Source organism: Artibeus jamaicensis, unplaced genomic scaffold (assembly GCF_021234435.1).
Source record: "Artibeus jamaicensis isolate MK-2021 breed Jamaican fruit bat unplaced genomic scaffold, CSHL_Jam_final scaffold_847, whole genome shotgun sequence".
NCBI lineage: Eukaryota > Metazoa > Chordata > Mammalia > Chiroptera > Phyllostomidae > Artibeus > Artibeus jamaicensis.
This window is the reverse complement of record NW_026522057.1, coordinates 10893793-10902101: the sequence shown is the minus strand read 5'-3', so window position 1 is coordinate 10902101 and position 8309 is coordinate 10893793.

Below are 8309 nucleotides of genomic sequence, written 5' to 3'. Positions count from 1 at the left end.
CATGGCCCGGAGCAGCGTCTCCACTGGGCTATGGGCTGTGGAACTGGCCTTCCAGCTGGACAGATGTTGGGAACCTTAACTGGCTTTAGCTAAAAAAATGATTGATGTGTCTGTTGTAGCGCAAGCAACCTATCTCCTTCTCCCCACCAGTAAGTGACGAATGTCTTCTGCATTTGCTCGGTGACAGGTCCTTGTCAACCTGATCAGATCCCTAATAAACCTGAGTAACAATATGAAGCACACAGAGCAAGGCCCGGCGTGGAATATGCACTCAACAAACAGTCATTAGCATAACATCATTATTATTATCATGATGAGGAGGAGGATAACACATGTTAGCACAGTAACTGAAAGCACAGGCCCTGAGGTGGGCCAGTCAGGGTGCAAATCCAGGCTCCACCACTTACCAAGTAAAGCAAGGTACTTAACTTCTTCCTGCCTCAGTTTCTGAGGATTTAAGATAGGGTCCTGGGAGAATTAAGTCAGTTAGTGTGTACAAGGAGATTAGAATGGGGCCCAGAGTCATCACTGGGTGTTAATTGTTGTTATTACTATTTTTTAAATTTATTTATTTATTTATTTTTAGAGAGAGGGCATGAGAGAGAGAAAGAGAGGGAGAGAAACATCAATGTGTGGTTGTCTCATTCATGTACATTCCTCACGGGGGACCTGGTCTGCAACCCAGGCATGTGCCCCGACTGGGAATCGAACCCTCGACCCTTTGCTTCGCAGTCCAGCACTCAATCCACTGAGTCATGCCAGTCAAGCTGTTGTTACTACTACTAAGTAGCACAAATCTAAGGACTCATGAGCAGCCTCTGCCCTGGCCTCTCTCTATCCCAGCTCTCCTGTGAAAACATTGAAACACAAACTGACCACATCATTTCTTCCCTGTTTGCAAAGCTTCCATCACTGGCTCTAAGATGTGCGTCTACCACCTTGGCATGAGAGTGAAGCCGGCCCCTTCTTGGCCCTGCCAGCTGCCCAGCCTCATCTCCCAGCCCCTACCATTCCTCCCATGCTCAGGCCGTGACGAGTACTTGCCATCCCTGGACCACGTTTGCATTTTCAGGCTTCTGTGCCTTGTACAAGCTAGAGACTTTCCTCCTTTCACCATCTGGCAATGGCCTGCTCAACTTTCAAAGCCCAGTTTGGGTGGTGACTCGAGCAAGCTTTTCCCAGGGCACCAGAAGTAGTCACTCTTTCCTGCATTCCCACCATGTCACCCAACACTGCAATTACCTGTCAGCATGGGAGTCTCTCCGGACTGTCCCCCGCACTTCTCGTGCGCTTGGTGTCTGGTTCAGTGCCAGCAGGCCAGAGGCAGGAGCCTGATGTTTGCTGAAGCAGTGAGGGCCTTCCAACGGTCCGTCCAGACAGGTAGCTCTGGGCCGTCACGCAGCTCTGGGCGGTCCCTCAGCTAGGCACTGGGGAGCAGAGGAGACTGGGACCTACTCTTTGTCGTTGAAGAAGTCCCAGTCATTTGGGGAAGTAGTGCGAGTCCATGTAGTTACAAATAAAAAGGTGCCCAGGTGGCTCGAGTGGCATATGGGCCCAGTCACGTTTCTAGGAGACGAACTGGAGGTTGCCAGGCGGGCACGAAGAGGAGACAGGGAGGAGAAGTAGGGTGGTTGCTACGCCAGGGCATAAAATGCAAGGAGGAGACGAAGCTGGACAGGGCGATGTGTGGTGGGGTGAGAGCTGGACTTAGCCCTGCAGCACCTGTTTTTAAAGTTTGTAGTCTCAGGCCTGACTCTCATGCCCGTCACTGAATGGGCCGCTGTGGCTGGGCACATGGAATATGCTAATTGGTAAGGCCTAGGTCAATTGACCAGCCCTTTAGTTGGTGTCCAAAGGGGAGTCAGGGTTCTGATATCCAAAGGAGGAGGGACAGATGCTGAGCAGGTTAAATACAAATCAGAGCCAGCACCCAAAGCAGGCATTTTACTCTCTGATTCTTTCTACCAGACTATTAACTTGAGGAGGGTAGGACCATATCAATACTATTTATTGATAAATCCCTAACACCTAGTATAGTGCTTGGTATGTAGCAGGGGCCTAATCAATATTCAAGTGAATAAATACATGTCTTGGTAAACAAAATAGTTTAACTATATAGTTTGAATCAGGATGATTTTGGTTGCAAATAATAGAAAACCGGCTTAAATAAAGGAAATTTTTTGGTTCATACAACTGAAACGTCTGGTGGACCCTGGCAGTTGGGCACATTGGACTCCATTCCTCTGCTGGTCTCCTAGCTCTGTGTCTTCAGTATCATCCTCAGGTTGGCTTTCCTCAGGGTAGCAAAATGGCTGCAGCAGCTCCAGACCTCACATCTACATGCTATACTATTTGAAGCTGGAGGGAGAATAGAGAGAGTCTGTATTTCAGAATCCCCAAGTCCTGAGATTCACTGTGGACTGAGTGAGGTCATCTGCCCATCTGTGAACCGAGTAGTAGTGGCAGGGGAGTTTACTGGCTCTGCTTACATCATGTGCCTCACCCTCCAAATGGGGGACAGGAGGGATTAGAAGCAGCTTCCCTGAAAGCATGCGGATTCCCAGTGGGAAATGAGACTTGGGAGTCCTTAAGGAAAAACAGTCTAGATCCTGGGGAGGTGACCCATAGGAATCTTACTCCTTGCATCCCCTGAACTGTGTAGTATAGACAAGGGCTGCAGGAGTTAAGAGGAGAAGGCCCTGAGTAAGAGTTGCAGCAGCAGCCAGGGAAGGGAGGCTTCATGGAGGAGGACAAGAGTCTGAACTAAAGCTTGAGGAGATAACGGATTTAGGCCGTGGGGAGTTTGGGTGCATGGGGACAGTGAGAGGACATCCCATGATGCACTGAGCATGGTCCACGTGCCAAGCTTCATGCCAAACCTTCTGTATGTGTGACCTCAGTGAATCCTTCCAGCGGCTTGTGAGGTTAATGTCATCATCTCCATCTGGCAGATGAGAAACTGAGACCTGGCCCAGAAGTGTTGGAGACTTGGACCCCGCTGGCCCGGCTCTGGACTCTGGTGCTGGTGAGTGAAGCGGGGTTGCCTGGGAAGCTTGTGCACTAGTGGAGTGGCCTGACCTCAAAGGTCACCACCAGGTAGTCGAGTGTGAAGCCTGGTTCCAGAGCCTCAGCACCCAGCCTGTGTTCATGCTGTCTCCTCTACCTGGAACTCCTTTTCTACCCACCAAATCCAAATCCTGCCTCTTCCTGGCCCAGCACAAGGCCTGAGCCCCACAGCACATGGTAACACCCAGCAGTACTGAAGGGCAGATGGGACTGTCTTCCCACTACACTTCCGTGAGCTCCTTACATATTGTACTTCTTCTTGGTACCTTTGGGGCCTGACACAGTGAACTTCCCTTTACAGTTGCCATGGTGACCTCCTCAGAGGGCTGGAGGAACAGCATGAACACAGAATGTCAGAGCCCTCAGAGATTTACCTGGTCTAATCTTCTCACTTTCCGGGAGGAGAAATTGAGGCCCAGAGAGGCTGACACTTGTTCAAGGAAGTAGTGGAGCCTAGAGCCCAGGCGTCCGGACTCCCAAAATAATGTGGCTACAACATTGTTAGCGCTACCACCAGGGTGAGTTCAAATCCCAGCTTCCCTATGCTCTGGCTGTGTGACCTGGGCAAGTGACTTAACCTCTCTGAGCTTCGTTCCCTCAGTTGGGTAGAGGGGTGGTAAGGGAGCCTACCTCCCAGGACTGTTTTGAGAAATACTTGAATCAGTCCTGCTAGAGCTCCCAGAATAGAACCTGGCACCTGATGGTTCTTCAGGAATCCTGTCAGTTATGACCCGTGAGACACAGTGATGCCGGCCATGCCCAGTAGGGCCACTGGGGTCCCCTCCACTTCCACATCCCCATCCACATGCTTTCCCTTCAGAGTAGCTGAGACAAAAAGGAAGTCACTGATCTTGGGGTGGGGGTAAGCAAGAATGCCCTCCTTTGGGGTCCTGGCTTGGGCTAATAGGACTCCTTTGCAGGTTAGGGTACACCCACTCTCACCCTGGTGCCCCACTGGCCTGAAGCCACCAAGGCCAGACTCTGAGTTGCCCGTTTGTGGCTCCTGCTGGTACAGGTGTGGGGAAATTGCAGACCTGGGAGGGCTCGGGCTGGAGCCGGGCCAGGGCCACAGCCTTGAGGGCAGCAGTGCAGTCCCTTACAGTCCCTCACAGCCCCGGGGCCAGGCCAGGACACCGGCAGGGATGACAGTGCGCAGCAGACACCCTGAATGCAAAGTCCTTTGTCCTTGGGGTGGAGATGCTCCAGGGCCAGAGGGTGCAACTCCAGGTCTGGGCCCGCAGTGCCATCCAGAAGCCTTACCATGTTGTCCCCTTTCCGGAGTCCCCGCCCAGCCCCCCGCTCCGGCGAGCCCCTGACCCCCAGGTATGAAGGCACCCAGGCCGGTGTTCAGACCCAGCCTGCCCAGGAGGAGGTGGCTAAGCCACTCCACTCCTTTGAGCAGCTTTCTCGTCTTCGCAGTGGGGACGATGATGCCTTCTTCAGAATTAGCCAAATCCTGTACCACACGTCAGCTCTTTACCCAGTAGGTGCTCTCTCGGCTGGACCATCATCGCCAGGGCAGCAGGGGTCAGGACTAAGGTATGATTCCTTTGGAAGTTTGCTAAGCTCTGACCTTAGCCGTCTACGACAGAAGTCAGGCCTTCCATTTCCACCGGGACTCCCAAAACCTGGACTCAGTCCTGGTTCCGCCCCTTCCCAGGCAGCCTATTATGTGTCGCTCACATCCTATCAGCCTGTTTCTCCTCTGCAAACTAGGCACACGAAACCCACCACATTTTACTGATTCGACACACTTATTCTTGTGGGTGTCCCGGGCCCTAGGGACCCAGGAACAAAGATGAATGAGACAGCGCCTGCCTTCAAGGACCTCCACTGTCGCGGGGCAGGCACGTAAAATCAGAGACACGCGGAGAGCAGTAAGAACAGAGCAGGGAGCGATCACCTTAGCTCAGGCAGGGGAAGGTTTCAGAGGGGAGAACATCCAAGTAACCAAGGCAAGTCACTGGGGATAGTTTTTGTGTCAAATAAATGTTTTAAAAACGGGGCTGCCTTTACCTGCTGGGCTACTACCGGAATCCTCCTCTTCCTGTGGGAAACAAAGAAATGCCCTAGAAACCCATCCCCTGGCCAAGAGTTCCTAGAAGTTGGGGGCGGTGGTGGCAGGGAGTTCGGTGTTTTTGAACTGAAGGAATGCTGCTAGTCTCCCGGAGAGTTGGTGGCAGTGAACTTCTCTGACTTCACTCATTCACTCTGTCAGATGTCAGTGCCTCCTCCTGACCCTGTGCTTCAAGACGGGGAAGGAGACAGGGGGCAGACATGGCTCCTCCTTCTGGCTGAGACGACAAATGAATAAATAGTCGCCAGGCGGTGCAGCCATTCTGGGGGCAATCACGGAGGGCACGAGCTCAGCCTGAAAACATTAGCTTCTTTTTGTCTGTTTAATTACGTGACACATCAAACATAGAAAAACTAGAAGACCCAAGACAAATTTGAAATAAAATCTCCCTTAGTTTCACGGCTCAGCTATGATCCCAGCTCACAGCTTCATCTACAATCTTCCAGATGCTTTTCTATGCACACAACCTTAAAAACCTTAAAAATATTAACCTCAGTGTGGGGTGGGTCTTGGAATAGAAAGAAGCATATTAACGGAAGAACTGGTAAAAAACAAATAGAGTCTAGTAATATACCCAAGTTAATCTCAGTGTTGACCAGTGTACATAGTTATGTAAGATATTAACCTTAGGGGAAGCTAGATGTATACAGAATCTCTCTGTACCATCCCTGGTGCTTTTTTGGTAAACTTAAAATAATTCCAAAATAAAAAGTTAACTTTTCAAAATGGACCCATTCTCCATTGTTTTATAGCCTGTTTATTCAGGCAGCAGTTAAACACGAAACCCTGCCGTCTTGAAATGATTGACAGTGTTTCAGGCTCGCATACCTTCCCATCCCGTGAATGAATCATAGCTAACCCCGCTGTTGGAAGTTTAGGTTGTTTCCAATTCTCATCCTGTAACAGAAAATGCTGCATGGACTTAGTCATTTCCTTAGGACAGATGAACAAAGTGGAGCCGCTGAGCCAGCGATGCCAGCTGGGGAACACAGACTGCGTGCCCCTGGCCGTCACTCTATCACCCACAGGTGGGTGCTGTGACCCTCAGTTTACAGATGAGTTCACTGAGGCCTAGAGTTACGTGTGTCCTCTACTATCAGCGCCAAGACCTAATCAGTCTTTGTCACCCCAGGACGCATGCCTACATCGCTAAGCGTGTGACTGAACACAGAGCTGACAAAAACACCGAGGGCTTCCTTTCCTGAGTCTCACAGAAGAGGGTCACCCAGTTCAAGGTCGAAGCACTGATGCGGTGTGCTGGGGAGGCGGGAAGGATGGCACATGGGCCGTCTGTGTTCACATCCTTGTACCCTGCTCTTCTATGGTCCCTGGGCTTGGTTTGAAAAACACTATTTCCGACCAGATGTGGATTAAAGCAGCCCTGAGTGCCCCAGGCCTCTGCCCCTTCCCCCTGGGGCGTGCCCTCGGCCTGGAACACCCCACCCTGCTCATGGAGCCCCCCAGGCCCCGCCTCCTCCACCCTCTGCTCCGCAGTCTGAGCCTCTGCACCACATAATGAGCCCTTTCTTTACACTGTTCGTTTTCCAAAATAGACTCAAGGCAGTTTACAACCCACATGAAAACACGAAAACACTAAACAGAACACAGATGAGCCCAGGCGAGCCGAGGTGGGGTTTCATTAAGAACCCCCGCAGAGGGAAGCATAGTGACTGAACACGGGGCGGTTCCTCACCGCCAGGGCGAGAAGGAAAGCGGTAGAAAATGGAGGGTTTCTTACTGAGGCTAAGAATGCAGACCAGATAAATAAGCAAAATTATCTCCTAGCGGGTAACTCAGCGAGATGTGTCCCCAAAGTCTTTATCTAAGGGACACCATACAATGGAATGATTTGCTCTACAGCAATTCTACCCGAAAGAGCAGATCTGTGTGACTGGAGGGTGACCCGGACAGCACCTGGGCCCGTCTTGTCCAGCCCTCACTCTCTGATGCGTACCTTTCTCCGCCCACTTGTTCTCTGCTGGGGGCGCCTCACCTGGACTGGGAACCTGAAAGGGGCCGTCTGCGAGAGACGCTCACCGTCCATCGCCCAGGACGACTCTGAACACACAGCAGCCACACTTCCATGTGAGCAGGACAGCGTCGCCTCTGGGGCTTGAGTGATGCCATGCCATGAGGCGCGTGGTGACTCGGAGCCAGCGCACACACCCTCCTTTTGTCACCCGTTCTGGAACCAGGCCAGGGGTGGGGAGGTAGGGGGAACCGACTCCTCTCCTCTCTCCCACAGGCATCTGCCCCTCTGCCCCTCCTGGGGTAGGGCTGGTTCCAAGAGCTTTGCAAACCCAGCACACGGGGGCTTTGGCGCCCACAGCAAGAATGAATGCCGAAACAGGAAAAGGCCTTACCTGAGGCTGCATGCCCCATGCAGGGCCGTGGTGGGGACAGAGCAAACCTACTCCAATTTCTTCTCTCGCTCAGACCCACAGCTCAGAGACGTCTCTGTGTCACAAGTGCTTGAGAATCTTTCTCCCCTCAGCAAAGTGTCGAAGCAGCTGGCACAGAGGTAGGAGGCTGGAGTGTGGAGCCACAGACCGGGCCACTCTGGCCCTGCCATCCCCCGTGTATGGACCCCCAAACGCACACACACCACAAGGAGCTGGTGGTAGTTCTTACTCCCACCAGCTGCAGAATAACTGAGAATAACTGAGACAACTTACTGCAGAACCTGCTGCACCGCAGGCATTAAATACGTTAAACTGTTATTAATTATGAATACAAAAAACTAGAACTCTGCACACAGTTTCAGAGGTCCGTGGACTTCTAGGGGACCTGCAGGTTAAGGATCCTTGGCCCAGTTCTTCATCAGTGAGACAAGACGTCTTGCCAATGTCTACCTTTTCCCTGTGAACTCCAGCAGCGTATGCTGAGCACCAGCTGTGTACAAGGCACCCTGGCCCTCACGAGATGGGTCACCAGTGTGGTCAGCACACTTGAGGGGCCGAGGCCATTTCCATGGCACTGGTGAGGTGAGATGATGTGGCTGAGGTTTCAGGGTGGGGGAGTTGCTGCTGGAATCTGTCTTCTGAAGACTGGTGAGGCCCCCCGAGGACCAAGGCTGCTCTTCATCCGGCTCTGCTCTGTCTGGGACACTCTGTGCACACCAGGCCCTAAGATGCACACCCTGGGTCCTCAGACTGCCGGTGACGTC